At 39.2% G+C, this 27597-nt stretch overlaps 1 protein-coding gene across 4 annotated transcripts in view; it reads right to left on the reverse strand.

Annotated features, from left to right (window-relative positions):
• The window catches only part of FBXL7 (F-box and leucine rich repeat protein 7), a 306337-nt gene that overhangs the window by 151007 nt on the left and 127733 nt on the right, over positions 1-27597 (reverse strand). The gene's annotated exons all lie outside the window — the stretch shown is intronic.

Below are 27597 nucleotides of genomic sequence, written 5' to 3' on the forward strand. Positions count from 1 at the left end.
TCACACAGAATTTTCTGCTAAAGGTGTTTTACTGTCCTAGTCTGATACTAAATTGGCACAAGGTATAGCATACATTGCACATCTGATTAAAAAAAGTAACTCTATCAGGAAATCAAACAGTTTCTTCCTATAACTGTATAGGTGCTAAATTAGGTACAGTGGAAGCTGAATGAACCCACAGTTGGAGGTGGATGCTCTTTTAGTGTAGTACATAGTAACCATGTACATAGTACTATGTAACAATAACCAAGCTCACAATAGCTCCCAAATTTTAAGTTTGAATATTGACAGATGGTTAAGTTAAAGACGTGGAAGTGAAATACCTTTATCAAGACATCACACAAAGTATGCAAGTATCAATGTACACTGTGAAAAGCAATACAACTATCTTTCATGTGATAATACAGATCTGAAAGCCTAAGATGACTTCTTTAAGTAAAGAAGAACAAAAGAATCTGACAGCTAAGGAAAACCAGACAAGGATCACTTTACTCCTTTAGATAAGCACAGTCACTTCCAGCTTTTCTTTACAGATGGATACAGGGAGGTGGAAAGGGGAAAAGGGAAGTGGCTGACTCAAGGATGCAAGTAAATGGAGACTTTGAAAAATTGTGGGATTACATTGATCGTGGGATTACACTGATTATTCAGCATTTAATTTTGAAATGTTTTCCATTCTCACTATTTAGTAGCATGGGTGCCACTGGCATAAAGATTGTTTGGTTATAGTTTGATGATTTAAAAATCCCTTCTGAAGTATATCTGTAAAGCTTAGATTGAACTGAGGAATTCTGAAAAAAAAAATCAAAATGTCACAGATTCCAAAAGTATTTTATCTAATATCTTTGTGAAAAGACATGCTTCAGCCACCCTTCTTTCCTGCAGAACAAACAAGAAATAATTCTGGTCTTAGGTGTAACTAATTCTTTTAGTATTCGGTATTAGCACCTCATTAAAGAAAAAAAAAAGTACTGAAACTAGAGTACATCTGCAGCAGAGGTAAAGAGAGCAGAAGCAACTGAAACACAATGGGTATATGTCAATGACCATTACCCATGACAGTTCAAAACAATCTCTTGCTCACAATGTTCTTGTCTGGATGGTTTCTGGGAACTGAAAAGCATACCAGGGAAAAGTCACTACCACGATGGACTGGAGGGCACTGTCAGCCCCATCTGTCCATGCCTGCTCCCCCTCCCCTTGGGCCTCCCCCACCTGCCCACAGCCCAGGGCCCCATGACAGATCCCCTGCCTCCCAGGGCCATCACTCCCTTCCTCAGCAGTGGTGCAGGCAGTCTCCAGCTCCAAATCATCCTGCACTGCATCAAACCAATTGTTGCCATGTTCATTTCTTCATGCTCAGTTTCTTCCTCTGACCCAACTCATTACCTTTACAGAAGGGAGGACACATGATGATTGCATTAATATTCTGTCATTTGACACCAAATTTTCACCACTCTTACTACAGTGTCGCGTGAGCACCCTAAAACACTCAGTGCAAGCTCAGTAAATCATCTCCACTTCTTGATCCCACTTTTACACATATGTTTTAATTAATCGGTACAGGTAAAAACCTAACAGAAGCCACACCAAAGAAACACGGATCCTTTTAGAGATATTTTTTCCAACAAAAAAACCCCAACCAACTATTCAATCATTATTAAGCTTTGTAATAAGTGAAGTAATTGTTAAAAGTTGAAAGAGAGCACATAAAGTGGTACAATTGCCTACGGCAATGTAACAGCAATAATCACAGAAGAAACACCTTACTATAGAAAAACCCTGCTGTCAAGGATTAGGTTGGTAACTTGACAATGGAACTACAAATCCAAATGGGGCTGTCAGCTGGTCTGAGGCTAATTGTAAATGCAGACCAGGCTCTGTGGTCAACAGGATAAGGTCTAAGTACACTACCTACAAGCTCCTTCTGGTTCTCTCCTTGCATAAACTTCCACTCAATTTGTCATTTTAATGGCTTTTGTATCACCCTAAAGCCAGCTAAGCTACCTATGCAGTGCAATGAAGGGAGATGGCCCAATTGGCTTGCTATTGCTAGTGACTTTGAAAGATGTGGCCTGATGAACCAAATTAAATTAAGCAATGCCTAGAACAGCAGCCTTTATGGCAAACCTGTTAGGCAAGAGTAGCCAACCATAAGTGAATACTTCTGCCATTAAACAATGCAACTCAACTTTTTCCAGTTCTTTCAATCTCTCTGGTTAGCTTCACTTTGCTGAAAGCAGTCGTCACCACTAACTCATTTCTGTGAGAACTACTCCAACTCCTTGACCACAATCTGTCTGACAAGAAACATTCTCCAAGTGTCTTTCAAGTGTGGAGTAGTGATGTTCAACAAATTATCCATTTAGAATTTAGTTTGCATCTTCCTGCATTTGCTCCAACCTGTCTGATGATTTCTAGCAACTAAGTTTAATAAAATTTACAACCACATAAGTACATTTTTGCTAGCAGACAGAGCAAGTCTGGACTTTGGCATGCAGAAGCAGAGAATGGAGCAGACAAATTATGTCCCAGGAACTCACAACAGTTGTGCATTTCCTCAAGCTTCCTGCTCTTTGAAAAATCTTGTCTAGTGCCATTTGGCACCTATCATACCCAAGCACTTCCTTAACTAGTAAGCATCTACTTTTGTAGTTGTAGGCAATAAAAGCTGCATTTTACTTCCAGGGAAGCATGTAGTTTACACGAGCCAGAGGGAAACACCTGCATCTCTCTGGTCTTGGCACGTCCACGGCTGCATATCAGATAAAAACACAGTCGATGTCAAAGAGACAGGTGCAGGAAGCTTGCTCCAATGCTCATTTCCACAATATCCTTTTAAAAGGACAGCTTATCCTTTGCTAACTACACTTAAGAGAGCTGCTAACTGCTCATATGATTTTTTTCCCCACATATGTTTTAAATGAATGCCACTATAAAATTACAGTTTGAGAAATACACCATGCCATGCCAAGAACCTGACTTACTTCTCTTAAAATTTAGTCTCCAGAAACCATCTGTACTGTGACAACAGGAGCAGTACTGCTTGTCCAACACAGTTAGAAGTTTTGTTGATTTGTCTCATTCTCCACTAGGCTTTTCAGGGTAAAGTCTATGAACTGAACTATTGCTCTGACACAGAAAGGGCCTTCAGAAGGTTTTGAGATGCTCCTCTACCAGTTTGTCAGTATGCAATGCAAAATATAACTGAATTGAAATGCAAACAATAATTACACGTGTCAAGGAATTATTCCCAATTAATACTGAAACCCAATCACTCATTTACTAAAGCTGAATTCTCCAAAACTAAACACCATACTGAAACTAATACTGAAGCAGTGATTTCTCATGTGATTATTTCTCATGTATTATTTCCTAGGGTACTCCTTACCTTCATTAAAGGAAATCGAAGGTTAACATTTTTCTGAACCTAAGTACAAATGCTACAGTAGCAGAAGGACCATCACAGTCCTCCATCAGCGTGGAAGAAGCAAACCCAGTAACTCTGTCCAGGGAGCACACTGAGTACCCAGACCAGGTCCCAGCACAGCAGCAGTCTGTGTTACAAATACCCTCCCCTCAGCTATTGCCTCACCTGCACCAGTGGTAAGCAATACTTGCAACAACCAGAGCAGAGCAGATCAGAGTCTTGCACAGTAAGTGCCTCAGTGCAAAGTTCTGCTGTGTTAGCTCATGCCAACTTCAGAGACATTTTAAACAAAACAGGCTGATTTTTCCTCTTGCACCAATAACCGCGTGTTCATCCACTACCAGAGGGCCTGAATGAAGGCACAAACGCTTAAAATCATCACACCTGTTTTTCCACTGCTTGTCATGACCTCTGTCAAAATAAGCAGAAAACTTCATTAGAAGTTACTTGCTCAAAACATACACAGTGACAGTCTGTATGGGAAGGAAGGAAGGAAGAAGGAAGTGAAGAATATAAGAAAAACTTGTCTATGTCAGAAAACAAGTAGAAAGATATGTAAAATGTTGGGTAGGAAAGAAAAAAACATCCTATGCTTCCAACAGTATGGAATAGATATCTGTACTACCAAATGGTTATACTACACCTCTAAAATAAAAATCAATAGCTACCAAAAGTAACTTGCCACAGGGAAATTAGTTTTAGACAGATTCCTGCTGCAACGGATCAGCATGGCACAACTAGTAATTCACAATTTAACCAAAAGAATAAATGCTATCTGAACATCCATGCTGACTTAAAAACTCAGTGAGGTACCTCATTTCTGTATATAAATGCACACACAAACACATATAATCAAGAAATGTAATAGTGTGTCCATTTTTAAAATCACTTCAGAAATGGAAGGTGTACAATGCAACAACTGAACCAGTATTACTACTTTGAAATTCATGATCTGTATTTCAGATGTCAGTGAACACCTCACAGCAAGCTTCCTTCATGGTTACTTCTCCATCCACAACATTCTTTGGCAATACAGCATACTTGCACCGAAGTAAAAAACAGTTTAATTCGAGCAATAGTAGTAAAACACAACTTCAGAAAGCATCAAGACAAAATCTGAAGCTGTAGATAGAGGCATTTATTAATAACAAACTTTTTCAGTAAATAAGTCCACTCGTAAATAACAAAATACATTTTAAATCTTATATCTAAAACATTTAAAATATACATAACTATTTAAGAACCTTTGCCAAAGTGGTTTTGGCACACAAATGAAGAGACGGATACTGAGCATGCATCTGCTGTTCTAAGTCAGACAGAAAAGTTGATCCATCCCCAAGCTCTGGCTGACAATGCCAAAGAGCAGACACCTTTCTGGCACAGTTATCATATCTGACTCTGAAGAAAAGCAGAGTCCGTTCCTCCCAGAAAGGAGTACTATGATACCCTTTTCCTTGTCTCTTATCTTAAAATCATGTAACAACCATTAGTAAATACCTGTTTGAAAAGGAACTTTTTTTTTTTTTGAGGAAACAATCACACAAAGCTCGACCTGTCACCAGGGTGACCTTTCACTATGTAAGACTATCCTTATTTCACAGGGATAAATCACAACCTCAGTTTTCATTATCCCACTCCACCAGTGTACAACAGCGCAGAACAACCTTTTTCAAGCACTTTGGCAGTTTCCCTTTCCAAAATAGGCACTTCTGATAATAAACACCTTATGGCAAGAACTCACATTTTGTGCACTATTCACTTTAAAAATCAAGACAATGAAAACTATCCCCAGGCAGTACCTCATGCAAAGGAGGTACAACTGTTGCATTCGGGATTATTCACTGCTTACTGTACCCCATCCTGCCAACTGAAAACAGCCAAACATCTCTTCCTTCACGGTATTCCACTCTGTCTACTCCCTAGCAACATCCCCAGGCACTTTCCCCATGTGCTTTCCAAGATAATGAAATCCTTTTAAAGATACCTTCCACTTTGAGCCTTTCAGCTGAAGTTCTTCATGACTTAGAAGTCTACTGGTAGGTAGGCAAATATTTATCAAGACAACTAGCATTAAATTCTATTTGTTTCCTTAAATCTGCCTTTCCTATATCCATCTGACTCTTTTAACATACAAGATACACTCTGCAGGACTGAAATTTTACTCTATTGCTGCAGTCCAGCAGCAGCAACAACCAACCCAACCAATTATTCAATTCTGGAAGAGTCTAGGAAAAGCTATTTCTCCTATTCCTGGCAAGAGCAAGCAATTAATCTTCTAATTTTCACTGAAAAGAACAGCAGAGAATAAAACCTCTGCAAGTTGATCAAGTACCCACCACAGTGGGTAAAACAAACTGCCAAGTGACATATAACAGGATCCCTGCAAAGGAATGCAGGGTCATGATACGTGATCTTCCACAATGATTTATTCTTTTAAAAAGTTGTAAAAATCACAGGATAAAGTAGGTGGTCATGTCACTCTCGATTTAACAAGTCTGCACTGATACAGTGCACTGAACTAGACAGACTTATGAACATAACAACATTGTCAAAATTCACAAAAATATCAGTAACTGAAGGATGACTGAGCTGTGTGCTTGCAAATGGCTACTTACTGCTTGTGCAGATGCAGGAAAAGATTCAGTTCACTGAAAACTTCACAGTTCTGCAGATGAACTTGTTTGTTCCCCATTTATTCATCCCCTTTTGGTCTCTGTTCAAACTAGAACACCACCCTCTGGAGAACACAATCCCCAGGGTGCATCAGGTTTCTGATCCACACCGAATGCTTGGTCAGAGCTTGCCTGTGGAGAATGTTTTAATTACATCATGCTGGAATTTGGCAAGAGTCCTGGCATTTAATTAAACAACCACTTTTTGAAGCAAAGCTCACAGCAAGGCAGACCAAGAGACACAGAGGCCTGCTGATGTGCTCCATAGGAGTGCTTTCCCTATTGCCCAGTGCCTACTTTGTAAGCAGTCCTGATCTACCAGGAACACATTTCATATCACTAGATGCCTAAAATGAGGCTAAATGGGGTGGTCTACACCCAGGAGTAGGAAAACCACTCACATTTTCCAAGAACAGTGAAAATTATAGCTGACTGAGTTCAGGTACATGAAAGCTGTATAGCCAGTATTAGGAAAGGATGATTAGGGTGTCCTTCCAAATTGCTTTCTCCTGTGAACAAAGGTCCAGAGAGTAGCCATGCCACCATATTTCTGTAGACACAAATGTAAAGCCTAACAGGAAGATAAAAAAAAGCAAGCATGATGGTCAGGATGGTTTTGGTATTTTTTTTACCTAGAAAGTGACTTTTTCCTGATATTACCAAAGAAAGGTCAGGACCATAATAACAGTTTAAAGAATTCTTGCTTTAAAATAGAATTCCCTCCTCTGCTTCCAGGTCTAAAATTATCTTTTAGACCTTCATTCCTGGGATCAAGCATTCCAACTTCTAGTTTCAGTTGTCTTCTTCAGTTGTCTTCTTTTTTTTTTTACTCACAGGTGATTTATAACCCTCTGAACATTTGTAGAAGAACCAAGGATGACTCCCCAGAAGCACACAGTAAGCACACTTGCCCAGAACATCTGTTCTATCTCTGGGAGACAAGACCTGTTTCTAGTTTCACAGTCCTGAACATAATAGTCTTAAAGGAAGTCTAACATGGAAGGTAGAGTTCCCACCTCCTCCAAGTACTCCAATAGCAATTTCCTACATATGTTCTGGTTTAGATCAATATTGCCATTCTGGCCCATTTTCAAAGGTCTTCTCTACCTTTACAAAACTTATTTCAATTCAACCTTAAAAAATAAAAAAAAAACAAAAACCAAAAACCGAAAAACCAAAACAACCAACAAAACAAAACCCACAAATTTTTAAAAAAGTGTAAGAGTTGCCAACAGAACACAAGGTCAAGTGAAGTCTCATATGGCTGTGTTATGGTAAAACCCCATAAAATTAACTTGAACTTCTAAGTTAGTCAACTAAGATTCATACTTGCACATGTAAAAACTGAATGCTAAGCACCAAAAAACCACCCAAACAAATGAATCTAACAATCAAAAAAAAAAAAAAGCCCACAAACCAGTAACAGCAATAATACCTGCACCTAAAATAACTGAAATGCTTTAAGTCTTACCCACATTTTCAAGAATACCTTGTAGTGCTTCAAATATATGAAAAACTTTATGTTTGAGAACACCTTAAATTGAACAGTTTCCAAAGTACCTTAGAGGGAAGATGTGAGGTTGGATTGTTAAGCACACTGGACATTCAATCAAAAATTTATGGCAATTTGGAAGTTTTTAAAAGTTTCTCTGCTGTATACAGCATGAGTTTTTCTCATGACAAGATTGTATTTCTCTAAGACATGATAGCAAACACTAAATTTCAAATTTAATCTGATACAACACACCAGATTTTAATTTCTTACATGCACAGTTATTTTGACTATGAAGAAACAGACATTTTTAACAAGTTGAGGCTAAAATTCTCCACAAAAGTCCTACTGCCTGCAGGCTGTCAAAATTCATATGACTGCAATGACTTCAAAACACAATTAAGTACACCTTGAAAGCTGGTACACATTGTGAACTCAACTACTCCTGTCACAATTAATAACAGCAGATTACTTTTTTCCATCTGTTTGAAAACAATACTAACTCTACTCCTAGGTCATTAGGCCAGCAATTTCCATTCTACCTAAGCAAGAGGTAAAAAGGGTGCCTTGATAACCTCAAGCAAACACCTGCTTCTGTACACCACATTTTAGATAAGCCTTCTGGAATGTGTTTCCAACAAAGACCACTATAAACTTGCTACCGTGGCAGGCAAGACAGCACACTGCTGAAGTAAACAGAGAAACACATCTGCTTATACAAAAACCTACATCACTTCGTGTCAGTACAGTAGAGGCAACAGATTCCATCTCAGAAAGTTCCTTCTCTCAGTCACCTTCCATCAAAGAAGTATGTAGCTACGTATATACTGATAAATGACACGCATTGGTTGGCTACCAGATATATTCTTTTGCTTAGTACTTAGATTTGAGTCAGAATTCTTAAAGAAACATTGAAAGTTTTAACTACAATCTGACTTCATAATGGGTTACAGTATAGGCTTAATGTTACACGTTACCCACCCGGCTTACAAACTCAGAACCAATCACAATGCCTTTATGCATTCCAGTGTCAAATTTTATTTTTAACAAAGAGAATCTATATGGTTATATTTCTCTCATTTCAAAGGTTCAATAGTTTCATTTAAGGATAGCAACTTTTAAGCAGTCTTTTTTAAAACCATAATTGGGTTACTATATGCCAATTATTGTGAGAAGTCGTATTACTAACACTTCACAGTTTACACATCCTTTAGGAACCCAGCAACACTATTTGCATTAAAAGCTATCCAAGAACACCTGTACAGAAGAGAAAACTGTTACAATGAATGCTAATTGTTCCCTTTAACTAGTCTGACTGCCTTCAGAAGAACGCACCAGTAAGATGGAGCTCTTCACTGTATTTGTAAATACTGGGGTCCATGTAGTTATCCATATCACCATGGAATCATAGAATTATTTAGATTGGAAAAGACCTTAAAAGTCACCAAGTCCAACCCTGAACCTAACTCTGCCAAGCCCACCACTAAACCATGTCCCCAGTCACCACATCTATGTGTCTTTTAAATACCTCCAGGGATGGTATCTCACCACTTCCTTGGGCAGCCTGTTCCTATGCTGGGCATTTCTTTCTGTGAAGAAATTTTTCCTAATATCCCATCTAAACCTCCCCTGGCATAACTTGAGGTCATCTTCTCTCATCCGATCACTTATTACCTGGGAGAAGAGACCAACACTCACCCTCCTTTCAGGCAGCTGTAGAGTGATGAGGTCACACTTTAGCCTCCTTTTCCCCAGGCTGATCAAACCCAGCTCCCTCAGCTGGTTCTTATAAGACTAGTGCTCCAGACCCTTCACACCAGCTCTTGTCACCCTTCTCTGGACGTTCTCCAGCACCTTCATGTCTGTCTTGTAGTGAGGGGACCAGAACTGAACACCAGATTTGAGGTGTGGCCTCACCAGCACTAAGCACAGGGGAACAATCCCTGCCCCAGTCCTGCTGGCCACACTATCTTTCATACAGGCCAGGACGTCATTGGCCTTCTTGGCCACCTTCAGGCAAAACCATATTAAAAAAGAGAGGCAACCACAATTTCTAGACAATATTTGATATTTTAGTCAACTGTGCAATGGAATAAGCAAATCCCTGGGAAGGACAACTTACTCTCAGAACTTAACACAGACTCTGTTAGCTCAAATAGCAGAGGTTTTAAATAGCCTAGAAAGACTACTTAAGATTTGGGTCCTGTGCCGGCTATAGATGATTTGAACAAGAATATCAACAGAAGCAGAAAGGTCATGACAAAAGCAAGCCTCAATGCATGCACCCTCTAACAGAAGCCATAACTAAGCAGAAAAAAAAAATTATGATTTGTTGTTAAAAACAAGCAAAATATTTACCTTGATTTTCTCACGGCAGAAAGTGTCTGAATACCTACTTGAACAAATTTCTGAAGACCCAGCCACACCAGGAGCATACTGTCATATCTACTTCAGGGTGTCATTTTCCATATGTTTTATATAATATTCTGGGTTGAAAGGGACGCATGAGGATCATCAGTCCAGCTCCTGGTGCTGAACAGGACCACCCCTAAGAATCACACCATGTGCCTAGAGCATTGTCCCAATGCTTCTTGAACTTTTTCAGGCTTGGTGCTGTGACCACTGCCCTGGGGAGCCTGTTCCAGTGCTCAACCACCCTTTGTGTGAAAAAACCTTTTTCTAATACCTAACCTAAACCTACCCTGATAAAGCTCCATGCCATTCCCTCAGGTCCTGTCACTGTTCACCAGAGAGAAGAGATGAGTACCTGCTCCTTCGCCTCCCCTTATTAGGATGTTGAAGACCACAATGAGGTCTCCTCTCAGTCTCCTCCAGGCTGAGCAAGCCAAGGGACCTCAGTCCCTCCTCCGATTGTTTCTTAGCAATTTTGAATTTGTGTATGAAGTGAGACCACATCTTAATGTTATATTTTTTGAACTTATTCTGGCAATTCTCATATTGATTTTTATTAAAACTTTATTTTCTATATGAATCCATCAATGACTGGCAAATCATGCAAGTACTTCAGCTTTTAATGAAGATCTGACATTTAATGAAAAAGTTGTTGGATTGCTTCTGTATTTCCAGAATTACAAAATCAACAGCATACCTAAAATTCAACACATGTAGATGAAAAATTCCTCAGACCTAAGCTTCCTCCCTGCTTACCCAGAACAAGTTTCCCTGAAGTAAGTTTCCCCCAATTTGAATGACCTTTTACTGCTGTTTGCCAATTTAAGATGAGGGCCATGGCACACAGAACAGTCAGTGTTTCCAGGTCCAAGCTGCTCCATTTAATACAGAGTATTAACACTGACTGCCTGACATGGGAAGCAGAGCCATGTTGACATGTCTGTAAGTATCTGACATCCAGCTACCAGAAGCTGTTACTGCCAGTAGACACAAAACATGAACAAACAGGTCAGTAACAAGAACATTCCTTGAGTAAGAAGAGCAGATGCTGAGAGTATTCAGTTTTTAGTAAAGCAACTAAAATATCTGGAGTACCAGACCAGAAGAAAGCAACAGTCTTCATTAGGCCCAAAGAGAAATACAACCTGAAGAATAAATCAGAAGAAATTAAGCCATTACTACCAGACATTTGTTTAGACATAGAGCATCCTACCTTGTGATGGGAAAGGACCTCAGCCTGTATTAGTCCTCTATAGCAGGAAATGCTCACCATACAAAAAACAGTATTCAGGAAAAGCAAGCCTAAGCAGAATTAGATAATTACAAACAGAAAAACATGCAAGTTAGGCAGCTTTGAGTCAGAGCTGTTATCAAGCTACAAAATCTGCTTTTTGCAGGATTCTGCCAATAATCACAGACAGTAAATGTATCCATTTGCCTGTCTTCTATCCTTACCAAGGAGGAAACAGACCCTGCAATTTTTTTTTAAACCCCTGGAATGGCTTCAAGTCCATAAAGGAATTCTGCACAAGTTATTTGAAATTCACAGGCCAGGTCAACTTTAGAAACTTGCTGAAGAAGCAATGTCCACGAGCAACTGAATTTTTCCCATGTAAAGATTCTACATGGATGAGTATCACAGTTCAGACAATTATACTAGCTACAAATGGATTTTCCAATGGTACTTTACCTGAGCTGAGGAAACTATTACAAACTACATTTGAAAATGCCCTTTTTTCTGTATAAACCAAACTAAGAGTAAGGGGGCTTACAGCTATATCCAGTAAGTAGATTAGCTCTCAGTTTTAAAGGTAGTCTCATTGTTCTGAAATAGAGACTTCCAGAAGAACAAGCATACTTTCTGCATGCAAACAGATGCTTAGACTTGTAGAGTCATTCTCAGTGAAAGTCATCCCAATCGGACCCACCAAGTCAGGCTCAGAGCTCCAGCAATCCCATGTAATATGAGCAAAGTATTTGAGAAAAAGCTATTTCAGGGTAAGATGAACTCAAATAACTATATGCTTCAAAGCTTTTACTGTAAAAATGTTTATAAAACTCATCCCTTATTGAGAGCTATTAAAAACAGATGAACAATAAAAACGCTTATGCAGGAAAACTGAAAAGCTTGGAAAATAGCAGCTTTACTTCTTATGGTCCATAAATTCAACAGTTAGAGTGTACTATACATGTGACAAAATTCCAAACTCCTAGGATAGTCCTTCATAGTTCAATGCAATTTCCTGGAGTTTCAATTCATTTTATCATCTTGAGAGGAGTTCACACAATAGGTTAATAAATACAGTCACACAAGAAGGCAGCACTACTGGAGTAGGGTTAGCAGTATTGTCTGTCTAACAGTCCATTCGTCAAATCAAAAGGCTAAGAAAACAGGGTTTGTTCAGCCTGGAAAAGGGAAGGCTTTGGGGTGACCTAGTTGTGGCCTTCCACTACTTGAGGGGAGCCTACAAGAAAGATGGAGAGAGACTATTTACAAGGGCATGTAGCGACAGGACATGGGGAAATGGTTTCAAACTGAGAGTAGGTTTAGATTTAAATATTAGAGAAGAAATTCTTAATGTGAGGCACTGGAACAGGTTGACTTGCATATTGCTGCTGCTCTGAGGCTCAACCACAAGGTGTCAGAAACATTTTTAGCTAACTGTAGTGATGAATGATTACAATTTGCAGGATTTAATTTTTAAACACAAAACGTGACTGCAGCTTTTCACATCTACTGATTAGTATAGCCAGGAGAATTGTAATTCAAATAAGGTGCAGTGAAGACCCAGTAAGAAAAGCACATCCACTTGTCTATCATTCCTGTTTCAGATACCAGTCACACCCATAAAATATAGCTCACTGGTTCTGTCAAGTAACTCTTCACATGACTGCATTAAACTTTTCTGTCTTCATTGGTCACTATGGTTCACTGCAAAGGATGGGACACCAGCCTACAGGGATCTCGTTTCAGCCTGTTCATGTATTTTTGGCTATGTACAAAGCTATTCCCAGGAATGTCTTTGGAGAGAGTGATCTTGCCCATACAGCCCTTTTCTTCCAGTTCCTACTTCTGCCACTGTTGGTAACTGCCATTAAGATTTTAATTTAAATCATGGGGGACGCACAGAAGTACAATACAAACCTTGAGTTCTGAGCCTAGAGAGATGATCATCGCCTGCACAATCAATAAGCAACATTTCTTAGGATAAGAGCAAAGCATTAGTGTTCAACTCTATGACAGAAATACAACAGCACAACACACAGTCTCCCTCTGATGAGAACTCATACAAAAAAGTTCTGCTCCGAAGGACAAATACTCAGATGCTCACGTTACAGAGGAAGGCAAGTAGTCCCACAGCAGCACACTCTCACAGGTCAAATACACATCCTAGGTTAGCAGAAAGCATGCCAATGAATCCCAGGGAATCAATCACCATTTGAGTTTAATATCAAATCAAGAATAAAAAATGTTCAAGTCTAAATAGCGTTTTTATATCACATGTGCAAACACCATTTTAAGATAAAAGTAGTACTTTGCCGTAAATGAGGCATAAAGTACTTTGCAACAATTTATTTTATTGTCATTAAACATTCAAAGAAGCAGCAATTCTAGTTTGTTTACTATGGCCAAATGCCCAGATTTAATTTTTTTTTTTCACACGTCTCTTTAACCTAAAAATTGGACAGCTTAGGCTGCAGGAAAACAGAAGGCTGAAAATGCGAACAACTTTGCCTTGAGGAGAGGGAACTTTCAAACCTGGCAGGTCATTTATCTTTACAGAAACATAGGAGAAGTTTTGCCAAGACTGGAGATTCCGAATTAGTTGAGACAATATGGGATTGTTCAGTATTTTACATCAATTTCCTCACCTTTAGACCGAATATCTGTCTTAGCATCCTCCACTATCATTTGCAACTTTAACTAGCACAAGGAAATCAAGATTATTTATTCTATTAAGTGAAAGTGGAAGAAAATTCCTGACTACAAATTTGCCTGCAGCTCTTGTACCTACTTGAGAACTCACCTACAGAGTTTGGAGATTTTGGGAGAGAGGAGTAGAGGTTTCTCCCTTTTCTAGTTGATAAACTGGCTTTGAAACTCTGGCTTCACTTCCCCCCCTGCTTTTCTGGAATGAAAGAGCCTTGATCCAGTTCTGTCACTAGATTTATGAGGAATGTGCAACACAGACCCACTGGGCAGCAAGGCCCAGTTCTGTCACTCCTAAATTTTCCTTTCCTTCAGAGGAGTTTGCTGGCTGCTATAATTTAGTTGGCCTTTCCTATTTCCTGTGCCTCTCACAGACAATAAACAGAAATATTCCAGACATTACTTTTTGTCTGGATCCCAAAAAGCATTTTCAAAACAACATAAGCACTTGCAGTGCCCACTCTCCCACACTTCTCCTCAAAAATCACACAGCAGAAGAAAAATACTCATCTGAAGAGACAATCATGCCATTAAACAAGGGAAGAATTGCTTCTTAATTTACTCAAAACTGATTAGGACATGTAATGGAAGATTCTTCAGGATGTTAAAAACTTCTGGACACTGTGAACTACACCAATACAGAAAAAAACTGTAGCTGAGCTGCATGGAGTCAAGCAGCAGTGGCCACCAATCATCTCCACATGGGAGCATACCCAAGGTTTTATTGGCTTTGCAGACAGTTATTGAATTATGAGGGATTGTTGTCAGATTTTACAAGAGGGGATCAAGCAACTGGATTAACTGACTGTAAGGATCAGAGAATCAGAGACAACCAATGACATTCATCACTCAGAACACATTAAGGTGAATCCAGACTAATCTTAGATTGAAGTTGGCTTTCAGCTGCAGAGAAACAATCTGAGAAGCAACTCTTGAAGGAACAATACCAGATATGACCAATATTACAAATAAATTCCTTTGGCAGTTTCTGAATGGATTCCTTATCTGTTTTGTTTTCAACTTCTTTCAAACATTCAAAGCCCTACCTGGAAAAACATCTTTCTTACCTATCCTTAAATGTCCCTAACATCATCCCAGAGCTTCACAGCAGTTCACAGGAAGTAACTGATGTGGAAAGCTTTCTTTAAAAAAATTTTTAAAGCCTTTATGCTACTCATGTAAATGGTGTTATCTATCCATACAATGTTACTAAATCATAAGTCCATTTCTCTTCAAAATAAATCTTTGTCTAAGTGGCAAAGCAGTGACAAAACATCAGATAGGAAGAGTTGTCCATTTACTGTTCACAAGTGATGAAATCTCTTCAGAGAAGTTTTCTTATGTCTACTGCAAAGAGCCAATCTTCAAAAAAAAAAAAAACCTATCAAACCAGTAATAATCTTTCCAACTTAGTTGGAAAGCACTGAAGGATGACCTGATGTGCCAAGTCCTTGAGATGCCTTGGACTACTGCCAAACAGGAAAGATAATATTAAGCTACTGAACATCTTTTTACCTATTGGGAAAGAGAAAGATAAAAGTCAGTCTTTTAGTAAATGGAAGACAGCAACAAATCTGTTAAAGTTCACAAAAGTTATCACTGCACAGCTCTACTTTATCGGAGTCACTCTGCCACTGCTCAAACGCAGCATTCCTGTCTCTCCCTCATAGAACATTCCACCAAAAAGTTCCAGGGGAATACTCAGTTTATTGCATCTGGTAAGCAGCAAACTAAGAACATATTACATCAATAAAAGAATTTTAATTCACTAACTTTCCAAAGGGCATAGCCTTACCAGAAAAGAAAAGTAAGGTTGTTACATTTCACCGGGTCAATTTAATGTGTTACATTAATATATATTGGCACAAACTGTCAGTGTTACAGTAAATTGTTTATAAAAAAATGCCATTGATTTCTGGTCTGCTGGCAACTAGAATTATCAGGAGTCAGCTGATGCATTTCAGAAGATAGCTGGGATTTAATGACTTTCCTGTGTAACTGATGTGGCTAGACAGTCTCAAGGAAAGTACAGTGATCTGGTTTCCAGTCTCCTTAAAAGAGACTCTCACATCACTTGTGCTGGGTTGGTTGCATCATCTTCTTAAGGCACAACAGTACATTGGACTCTCCTTATCCAAACACTGCATTTTAATTAAAAAAAAAATTAACAAAAATAGAGTTCAATTACTTAAGTGAATATTTCAGAAATAAGCCATTCCTTTCAGATCACAAAGTCAATGCTGGTCATAGAACACTGAAATTCATATTCTTAGCCTTAACTCTTCCAAGCCATTTTACTAGAACCAGATTGAAAAACTCTTTGAGGATTCTTAATGGAATTCTAGAGCTTAAAATGTTAGAAATTCCACTAACCTAGCACATATAGTACAAAGAACTATGGGCTTGAAGAAAGATGGAAATGCCTTTTTTTTTTAATACACTACACTGGTAAACAAAAAGGCCAAAATATCAACACCACCATGTAGTTATAATCAAATAAATGGTGTGAAGGAGCAACCTTCATCTTCAAATCAGCCTAGAGCACCTGCCATTTGTACAGCAGGGGAGAAGAGGTAGAACGATTTTATTGTCTTAGTTCTGACATCCACTGCTACCAGCTACAGAGCAGTCCCCAAATCCCCTACAACCCTACTTTATTCAAGTAGCAACAATCTGTATTGGCACCACATATCCAAACATATGAGGATGGAAAAGGGACAGCAGCAGTTCTTGATCATAACAAAAAGATTTTTTATTGAACACTAGAGAACCTCAAAGAGATCAAATGCCAAGCAGGCAAAGTATAGCACCTGCAAGAACTAAGATGAAACTACGTATACTTTTTACTCCTGTGGAAAGGCAAAGCTCTAGAGAGATGGAAGAAGTTGCAAAGGGCTTATGGAACAGTTGAAAAAAGCTGACTGCAAAAGTAATACAGAGCAGCATTGCAACACTATCACACAGTATCTGGAGAGCATGCTAAATCAAAGGAGAATAGAAAGCAATGGAAATCCCAAGAATTCTTTGCATTTGCCCTCGAGCTCTCACGTTGCTCATCCTGTACTTTTAGCAGGTTGCAAACACAAAAAACAAAAGTAGATTTGTCACGTAAAAGTGAGAAAAAAAACCAACCACAGCACACTTGTTAAAGTGTGGTCAGCTTCCTACTAGTTAAGGACTTTGTGAAAGACTGAGGAACTCCAGTGGCACCACCCTCTTCCCTATCCTGCCCTTCCTTACCCGGATACACAAAGCAGCCTCCCTCCTCAGACATCTAGGTCTACAGGGCTAGATTACTACATATCAGTAAATAAGCTTGATCCATTCTATTCATTACAGAGAGTTTTTATACTCCAACATGTTCATTATTTCTGGAGAATGCCATCCACTTGAAGACTTCACCATGCATGATAAAGAACTCACCTTGCACAAAGCAGTTGCTTTGGGTACAAGCCAGCAGACTTCAGGCCTGCCCAGTAGCCACGTACCACCATTTTCAGGCCTTAGTAAATACAAAATTTATTCAACTAAAAGAAAAACTTGGAAGAATGAGTTCTACTGATTTTACAGGGATTTCATTCACATTCCACTTATTACCCATAAGCCAGAATGTACAGGTTAAAGCAAGATTGTGTGAAGATTCTTCTTCTCCCAAGTGCATAGTTAAAGACCTGGCCTTGGCTTGAAAATACCTCCTAAATTTACAGAATCCTTCAGAATTTGTTTTACGTTTTCTCAAAACCATGGATGGCTAAGCATTAGAAACAAGGCTGTTACCAGTATGACTCAATTAATGAAAATATCAGGCTCTGTGCCCTACCAACCATATTCCTTTGAGCCAAGTGCCGATACCTCAATTAGGAAGAAAACTGAGGAAAACAGGGGTAGGATTAATCAGTGCTTAAAAGGCACAACCAGACAAACCACACAACTACTAACAGCCAACTGCTGCGTGAAAGGCTCCTGTGTCTGACTAGACTTGTTCTGGTTTAGATTCCAATCCTGGGGAAGCTAAACTTCATTTTCTAGGAATGCTTTTGCTCATGTAGGGTCTTAATGAAGAAACACTTCAGTGACAGACATGGCAAGGGGAAAGGCAGGAGAAATTCTTAGTCACAGAAGGGGAAGAATTTATTTTCTACAGAAGATGAGGTCTGGCAAAATGAAAGCAGGAAACCTAGAAGGGAACAGGTCTGCGACATTCACTATATCCAACTTCTGCTGCCAACTCTGTGCTCAAAAAATAGTAAGCGATAAGGTTGTTCAATTCCACTTTGTTACCTGATACACACTAAAGAAATGTCCCGTTTTTAGGATGCTGAGCAGTCATCACAATTCAACTCTTGGAGACACAAATACAGCTTGACACACTATGTACTTTCATGATAAGAAGCAAATTACATCATTACCAAAGCCCTAAAGCAAAACAATACTTGAATCAATAAATTCCTGGACAACAATTCTGTACTACCTCTTGATAAACTGTAAGCCCATTCACAGTTCCATAATTTCTCAGATAGGCTCTCACATAGAGCCTCTTAAAACCAGAGTTAAAGCGGGAAAGATTCGTAATTGTTTGAGGGAGAGGAAGTCTCACATTCACCTTTGTTCCAGTAGTTCCTGGCAAGAGAAATAAATACTCACAACAAACATTCATGTTTCTCCATAAGGACAACCACGCTGTGCAACAAAAGGTACACCCATAGGGGAGTAAAGAGCAGTAATTTCCCAAGAGAAATGAAGACATAAGCAAAATATTCTGTTCATGCCTAATGAATGCCAAAGAAAACTTCAGACTGGACTATGCTGTCTAGTCTATACATACAAACGGAAATAAAAACTTTTTAAAAATTGCCCCTAAAATCTGATGTTGGAACATTTTCATTCAGGCATTGTGGATATAGCTCTGATCCCCAAAATTTTTCCTAGATCTAATCATGTAACAGAACATTTAACCTTCCACCTTTCCAAAAAGTTACCTCCTGTCCCACACAGGTTAACAGGTGAATTAACCTAAAGATAGCTTTTTGGTCCTAAAATCAAAGTGTAAATTCAACTGCCAAGTAGCATAAGACACAGCAATACCCCAAACCCATTGTGTTGTACATAACTTCAGTTTTAAATAGAAGATTCTAAACTGAGAAGGATGCACTAGCACTTTAAAGGATTAAAAATTAACCGTGTCATCTAATAGTGATTGTGGTAAATTTCTTCTGAAAGCAATCACATTTCATTATTTCTTTTATGTAAAGTAAGCCATTTCTTCTAAATTTGAATACTAACCTATCCCTTGTACCATAATTTAAATGAGGATTTTAATTCCTTTTTGATCTCATTCTCCAGCACATGGAAAGAAGCAAATCTTTACACTAGCAGAATAAGGGTTACTGTATATTCTACCAGTCATGGCTACATGAACTTGAAAATGGCAGAAATTATTTCTCATGATGACTAATACAACTTTATTAATTAAAGCAACAATCTTCATTTTCTAGGAGAGCAAAAAAAAACGTGATCCTAAAACAAGCAAAACTCCACTGAAGAAGCTTTTCATAAAAGTACAGACCATTGCTGCTGCCAGAAACAGCAACAGAAAACCCAGAGCCAGATTCTACCACCACAACTCTTAGGAGGATTTTTCTATTTTATCTGTTTTCTGCCAAGAGAAAGTGTAGCCATTGAGAATGAGCAAGTTTCTTTATACAGTGGAAATGAAGACTTTTAGCATTAATAATATAAGGTAAAAATAAATTATAGCTGAAAAACTCCAAACCAGCTGTAGACATAAGTTTACAGAGCACTGTTTAGAGATACTCAACTACTGTAATACAGACTTAATGCTTGCCAGAACTTGCTACAGCTGAACTCTATTGCTTCTGAAAGCCTGGTAGTACTTTTTCTAAATTTAAATAACCAGTAGAAGTACAGAAAGATCAAGTTAGAGAACATTTAAACAAACTGGACAGATAAATTCATGAGACATAATGGGATGCACTTCTAAGGGCCGTGTGATCCGGCCAACGCCATGGCAAGGTCACCCAATTATCTCAGCAAGGTCATGGCAATCAGAACACATTCCTGAGAAGTGGACAAAAGCAAAACACGTCCCTATCTTTAGAAGGGCTTGGAGGGCAGTCTAGGGACCCACAGGCTGGTCAGCCTCACCTCAATCCAGGAAAAGTTGACAGAGCTTCCCAGTAAACCTTTTCAAGCCAAGAAGGGGATCGGAAGTCATAAGCGTGGATTTATAAGTGGAAGTCATGCTTGACGAACATGACAGACTGATAATGAAACAACTGGCTCAGTGAATGAGGGGAATACAGCAGATGTGGTTTGTCTTGACTTCAGGAAGACTTTCCAACTCTTGTTTTCCATAGCAGCTTCACAGACAAACGGATGAAGCACAGACAAGCTAACTGGACAGTGAACAGACAAGAGGGAATGGGCACAAAATTAAATGTGTTTCCATCTAAGCACACTAAAGCATTTTTTTTTTTACTTTTAAAATCTACAGGTGACTGAAACAAGCTGCTTAGGGACATTGTAATATCTTCATCTTTGGAGCTGCTAAAAAGTCTGACTGCATAATGTTCTGGGCAACCTGCTCTAATTGGCTTCATTTTGAGCAGTGTGTTGGTTTAGAGATCTCCAGAGGTGTCTCTTCCAACATGTGTATTTCAGGCTCTATAACAGACATTGAGATATGGCCAGGAGTTAATTGGAAGATGTTCTAATGTAATTTTACTGTCTGTACAGATCTCCACTGGCAATCTAGTATTCCAAAACAAGAAAAATTCCTCAGCAAGAGGCTCTGCAGTAAGATCACCTGTGTTCTCAAACCCTGCTAAAAACAGATAAGGACCTTCAAGCTTGTTGCCTACAAAAGAGTACAATCATACATGAACTCGAGAAGAAAGGTCAGCTACTAGATCTTCTTCACATAAAGAGCATATTCTTAGCTTTAGCTTAGCATGGATAATTGGAATTGAAATCCTCCTGCTTCAAGGCTTTTTTTTTATGCCTCTTAGTATATCCTGAAGTTACAAAAATTCTAAAAGCATAAGTTGTAATAGCATATCAACAATTTTCACGATGTATTTCAGCAATAGCTTATTGTTTCCATCATCTTAGTGCATGACCACACCTGGAGTACTGCATCCAGCTCTGGAGACCACAGCACAGAAAAGACACAGACCTGTTGGAGCAAGTCCATAGAATAACCACAAAAATTATCAGGGTGCTGGAGCATGTCTCCTGTGAAGGCACACAGAGAGTTGGGGTTATTCAGCCTGGAGAGGAGTCTGGGAAGGCCTTATTGCAGCCTTTCAATATTTAAAAGGAGGCTTATAAGAAATGGGGACAGACTTTCTAGCAGGGCATGCTACAATAGCACAAGGGGTAATGGTTTTAAACTAAAAGATTTAGACTTTAGATAAGGAAAAATTTTTTTACAATGACAGTGGTGAAACACTGGAGCAGGTTGCCCAGAGAGGTGGTGGATACCCCATCCCTGGAAACATTAAAGGTCAGATTGGACAGAGTTCTGAGTTCTGAGCAACCTGATCTATGAAGATCTCTTCAGTACTTCTCTTAGTGACCAGCTGTTGCTTTTGTCTTGCCCCAGTGGTTAACTAGATCAAGTACTACCCTGATTGCACCAGTGACAAAACAACATATTTCACTGTAAGAGCCACAAGCACCATAAGAAACTCTCAAATACATGCACTTTCTGTTCACGAGTTCCCACAATAGCATTACTATCTCTCGAGGACAGGATTTAAGCAAAATACTCACACTAAGTAATTATTACGCAATTCATTACTATTATTATTATTATTATACAATTCTATACAATATTCTATCTGTTCTATTCTATTCTGTCACTTACGCAGAAAGAGGATTGTGTGCAATCTGGCAACAGAATAATATCACAGCCTTAAATAGATGGCCTGGTTCTTCACAATGCATATACAGACACAAGCAATAAAAGTCTGGGCTCCCCACAAACTGACAAGATTACACTTATAATGTGACAGCTAGGCTTGATCCAAATTCTCCTTTTACTGTCAAACAAGGCTGTGTGACTCTTTATGAAAAGAAGTTCTTCCTAGTTAATTATCAATGATACTATGCCAGTGTTTCTGACATCTTTTTTCTTTCTTAAAAAAAGTAACTGACACCTGACCTCATAACAGATCCTTTTATAATACCATCTGCAAATTTAATTTGTTTTTCTCTTTTTTTACGGGAACAAAGAAGGAAATTGAAGAAGATAATTTTAAAATAGATTCACTGAAAAGAGTATTTAATCACCTTCCTTCAAGTTAGTATGCTGCCTGGGAAGACTTCAGTATAGCATTCCTGCAGCTATTATACCCATTTGTACACAAATCCCTGGGAAAGAAAAGTGTCACATAATTTAAGATGTTGATATGACAAATTTATATGTTGCAGACAGGAATTTCCTGATTCAAAACACGGACATGAAAGAGAGCTTCCTGTTGCTTGCTTTACTCCAAGAAGGGTAAAAAATGGTAAAAAAAACACCTCTAAGAGGCACAATTTTTCCCCATTTATTTGTTTAAGGCAGAGGTCACAAAAGTATAAGGTGAAGAGACCTACTTTGCCAGGAAAACTACTTTTGCTGAGTTTGGACACTGGCATAGAGCTGGAAACCTTTCCTTAAATACCTGTTCAAACACAGTCAACTGTGATAACAGTTGATAACACCTCCTTTATGCTTCAACTCCTCTAAAGATCTCACATAAAACTGTCCTCAATGCAAAGTCTATGCTAGAAGGCACAGAGGTAGACTTGGGACTAAAAGTGAGTGGTATGATCAGATAGAACTACTAGCTTTTCCTGCAAGTTCAGCAACAACACTACTAGTACTCTAAATACTACTTGTAGTAACAAGTAGTAATTACTAGTAATTACTACTAGTAATCTAAATACTACTTGAGTAACAAAGTCCTACAGCTTGTCTATCCAATCACAAGTTGTACATCTATACATACAGAAAATGTTGCATATTTCTTTTCCTTATCATTAAGTAGCAGATTTTACTGGCAGCCCACCACTCATTTTTCAGCTTTTGAAGGTTTGTACTCCTTAATGAAACAGTTGCCCTAATTTAGCAAAGCACATGTCCTGTATTAAAAAATACAGGCATAGCTGACTATAAGACAAAGAGCAGAAATAAACCACTTGTGCATTTCAACCTTCAAATGTCATCCACTGCCTTCTGCCAATCACTTTCCTAAAACAAACAAGACCCACAAAGAAGCAAACCAATTCCTAGTTAGGAATTGTTCACAGAAGTGAGGAATCCAGAAGTGGCCAAAGGACTGAAACTGCCAGGAAACAAAGTTTTCTCAGGAGTTTTTTGGGCTTAGCAGTTTAGACTTAGAACCACACATCCAGTTCTGAATATATATTGATTGCCCAGCCCCCAAAGAATGATACAGTATCAACTTCATATAATCCGAATTTAAATCCAGTTTGGTATAAGGACATCCAAGAAAAAAACCTACTTGTTTCAGCTTAGGAAACCTACTAAAGCCATCTCATGTCCTTCCATGCCTATGGGGAGTGGGTAAAAGAAGGATTAGGATGTGCAAGTCCTGGACTCCTACCAAGATGGGTCTGCTGGAAGCTTTCCCTGTCATGCATCCCCAGCAAAGTTTATTCGGGATTCTGACTGGCACCCAATTCACGATTTTTTAAAATGTACAGAAGAGTATCCAGTTAATCATGCACCAAGCAAAGCTACCATCCAAGTCAATGAAAACTCCTTAGAGTACAGTTAGTTAGCTTCTATCTATTAAGAAAATAGTAAAATAATTAGAGACCCTCCCTTACCCCAGAACTATGTTATGAAAGAATAACACTTTATGAAATAACATGCATGTTAGCCACTAAGTTATTTTCTAAAAAGCTATCAATAACATTAGCAACTTTTTAAAGCTTAAATCCCCCACAAATCTGCAGCTTTGTGTGTGTATAAACACACATACTTGAATACACACACAGGTAGTTCATTTTTTAGAAAAGAAAATTTTGTATTGTGAGCAGCACAGCAGCTCAGTTAAGTGCTGTGTCTGACCCTCCTCCTGCCGCTGCCATGCGATCTGGACAACAACATGCAACATAAGCACTGAGCTTAGAGTAAATTTACTTTTTGGAGACAAACTGAATAAACACACAGACACACAATCATTTCACATTGCTCAGCTGACAGTTACACAAAAAAATGAGTATCATAAGCAGCATTTTTGAAGATTACTTTCGGTTAACAGCAGTTGGCCGCTGTCAAAGTACAAACTCACTTTAAAAAAAAAACAACATTGTTTGAAGGATTGACATTTTGAATATTGCCACATTTCCTGTCCCAATCTTGCTATTAAGAGGCAAGTCTCAATGCTCTGAATGTAGGAGAGTGAAATCCAGCAACAGGTAAAATGCAAAAACCAACCATGGCCAAGCACGAAAAAATCAGAACACGATCAGGTAAGCAAGAGCAACACAAAAAGCACCATTGAGTAGCACCACATTATTTACGGTAGTCCTACAGAGGGTGCTAAGGTTCAACTGCAGCTCTTACACACTGGGGAGGTGTATGAAGGAAGACTAGCCCTGCCAGAAAAAAAAAACACAAACAAAAACCACACAACAAAAACAACAACAACAACAACAACAACAACAAAAAAAACAAACCTGTGTGAGAGCAGTAAGATACATTATCTCAACCAATCATCTAAGAAAAGATCAGAATAGTAAAGAGAGACAGCAGTAAGTGTTTAACATGTCAAATAGTAACGTGTAAATGCAACCCAGACATCAAAACAAAGTGAGGAAAAATAAGCACAGCCCAAGACCTGTTTAGCACCCAACTTGATGGGACTCTTCACTTGACTCTGGAAAAGTCATGGGGTAGAAAAAAATAAATACTAGAATGAAAAACTGTCCTTGCTGATGAAGATGCAGTACACAGGGAAGATACCTCAGGGGCGTGTCACAATTTTGTAATTAAATAATGCAGTTAATTTACTGCCATTCCCACCCCCTCATCCTCATTAAAATGTCCTGTGAGGCTTCCCAGATTCTAACAACCAGTGTAAATAACTGGTAAATGATTATGATTCAAGTCTTTGAACAAATGAGCTTACCTATCGCTAATACTGTTTCTCTAATGCAAGACTAGCATGTTGTACTGTTCTTCACAGTTGACACAAGCACTGCGTGTGAAGTAAATCCAGCAATACTTTGTGGGGAAACAAATCCTAACATATGCAAAAATCTATAGGTCCTGAATGCCAGAACTTTTGGATTTAAAAGATTTCCAGACATAACATCAGATGGGTCAGAACACTTGCCATCACTGGATTAGCAGAGATGTAGTTTGAAATGAAAGGCAGCATTCACAAGGAGTTAGTGTCCAATGGCATCTTCAAGAAAAAGGACACAAGTCTGAAAGCTTAGATCTATAATGTAGACCTTAACCATTTTCCCCAGCTGAAGAGAGGGATTTAAGAGAGTAACATACTCCAAAACGAACACAGACTGACCTACTTCTCCACAGTGCAATATGCTGGCAATCTCTAGAGAGTTTTAGCTACTGTACACCATGTCACACATCATAATTAAAACCACCTTTGTGAATCATGTTGCCTGTGCTTTGTAGCAACTATATCCCATGACAGAGGCAGGTTTCCCTACTAGTGCTTACTTCAGCAGGACAGTGGGATCTACACAGGAATTTTCTTTCCAAGTGGTTTGCGAACAGAAACCACCACAAATAAAAATCTGGAGAAGGAATATTTTCAAAACAACAGCTGAGTTTCACTTATTTCTAAAGAGTTTGCTTTAAAATCTTGCCAAACTAAATATTCAGATTCAAAAAGAAAAAATAAAAAACAGTTGGTCAGCAAGGCTTATGATATAGAAAGAATGTTGATTTCCTTGTCTAAGCTGCCATTTCATCTGTTTCTCCCTTGCCATCCCCTGTTCTCCACAGCACCAGGCTCCTGTGTTATATCAAGTCTTTCATGACACATTTCAGATCAACTGGAGCTGCTGCACTATCACCAATCCTCTCTACACCAGGTTCTGGAAGAAGTAAGTGCAGGAGATATCCAAAGAAATTTTCATCCATAACTGCAGGATTCTGGACAACTGACTTATTAAAAAAAGATATCCCTTCATAAGATCTGAACATTGGTATTGTCAAAATTTTGTACTATTATTTAGCTCCTCTCAAATTTGACTGGTTCTCCAGTCAAATTTAATGAAGAAGTCACTTGGGAAGAAGACAAGTATTGAAAAGTTATGGCTATTTTGCAAAGCAGCAATTGCACCTCAATACCACAGATTCCCTTCATACATAAGAACACAGGTTGTTCCTCCAACCCACATCACAAAGCCAATTTCCTTATAATACAGAAGCTTGCAGTTTTAAAGTCCTCCCCTTGTGGATGAGAAACTGCCTCAGGTGGTAGGAGGGACAGCGTCCAATTACCTTTTCACAGAATCACAGAATATGCTGAGTTGGAAGGGACCCACAAGGATCATCAAATTGAACTCCTGGCCCTCCACAGGACGATCCACAAGAGTCACGCCATGTGCCTGAGAGTATCATCTAAATGCTTCTTGAACTCTATCAGGCTTGATGCTGTGACTGCTTCCCTGGACAGCCTGTTCCAGTGCCCAACTGCCCTTTGAGTGAAGAACCCTTTCCTCATGTCAAACCTAAACCTCCCCTATCACAACTTCAGGTCATTCCCTCAGGTCCTGTCACTGGTCATCAGAGAGAAGAGATCAGTGCCTGCCTCTCCTCTTTCCCTCATGAGGAAGTTGCAGACTGCAATGAGGTCTCCCCTCAGTCTTCTCTTCTCTAGGCTGAATAGACCAAGTGACCTCAGCTGCTCCTCATACAGCTTCCCCTCAAGGCCCTTCACCATCCTTTTGCCCTCCTTTGGACACTCTCCAATAGCTTTATATCTTTCTTATATTGTGGTGCCCCGAACTGCGCACAATATTCAAGGTGAGGCTGCCCCAGTGCAGAGCAGAGTGGGACAATCCCCTCTCTCGACCGGCTGGTGATGCTTTGCCTGATGCCCCCCAGGACACGGTTGTCCCTCCTGGCTGCCAGAGCACTGCTGACTCATATTCAACTTGCTGTCGACCAGGACCCCCAGGTCCCTTTCCATGGCACTGCTTTCCAGCATTTCTCATTCCCCAGTCTGTACAAACATCCAGGTTTGCCCCATCCCAGGTGCAGAATCCAGTACTTTCCCAAATGAAGTGGGCAGATGTCAGTTGGTCCCCATCCCACCAGCTAGCACTACAGTCAGCGCCCACCCAGCCTTGTGCCCAGGTAATAACAAGGTTATTCTGGGCAGAAGCCTTACAGAAACAGTGCCCAGCAAAGTACAAACAGCAACTGCCAAGGTGTCTGATCAACTCGGCAGTAGTTAAAGGGCAACATACTTCAATTCAGTCTCCTTACCTGTGATGACGAATAGTGTCTTGTTTGGTCAGCTGCAAGAGCATTGCATTTTAAGAGAGATCCTTAAACAAACACCTGACTTTTGATAGGTTCTACAACAAAAAGCTGCTCCTTCCACTATCAGACACAAAGCCTCTCCTTATTTAAAAACAA

This window comes from Lepidothrix coronata, unplaced genomic scaffold (genome assembly GCF_001604755.1).
Source record: "Lepidothrix coronata isolate B3197 unplaced genomic scaffold, Lepidothrix_coronata-1.0 Scaffold158, whole genome shotgun sequence".
NCBI lineage: Eukaryota > Metazoa > Chordata > Aves > Passeriformes > Pipridae > Lepidothrix > Lepidothrix coronata.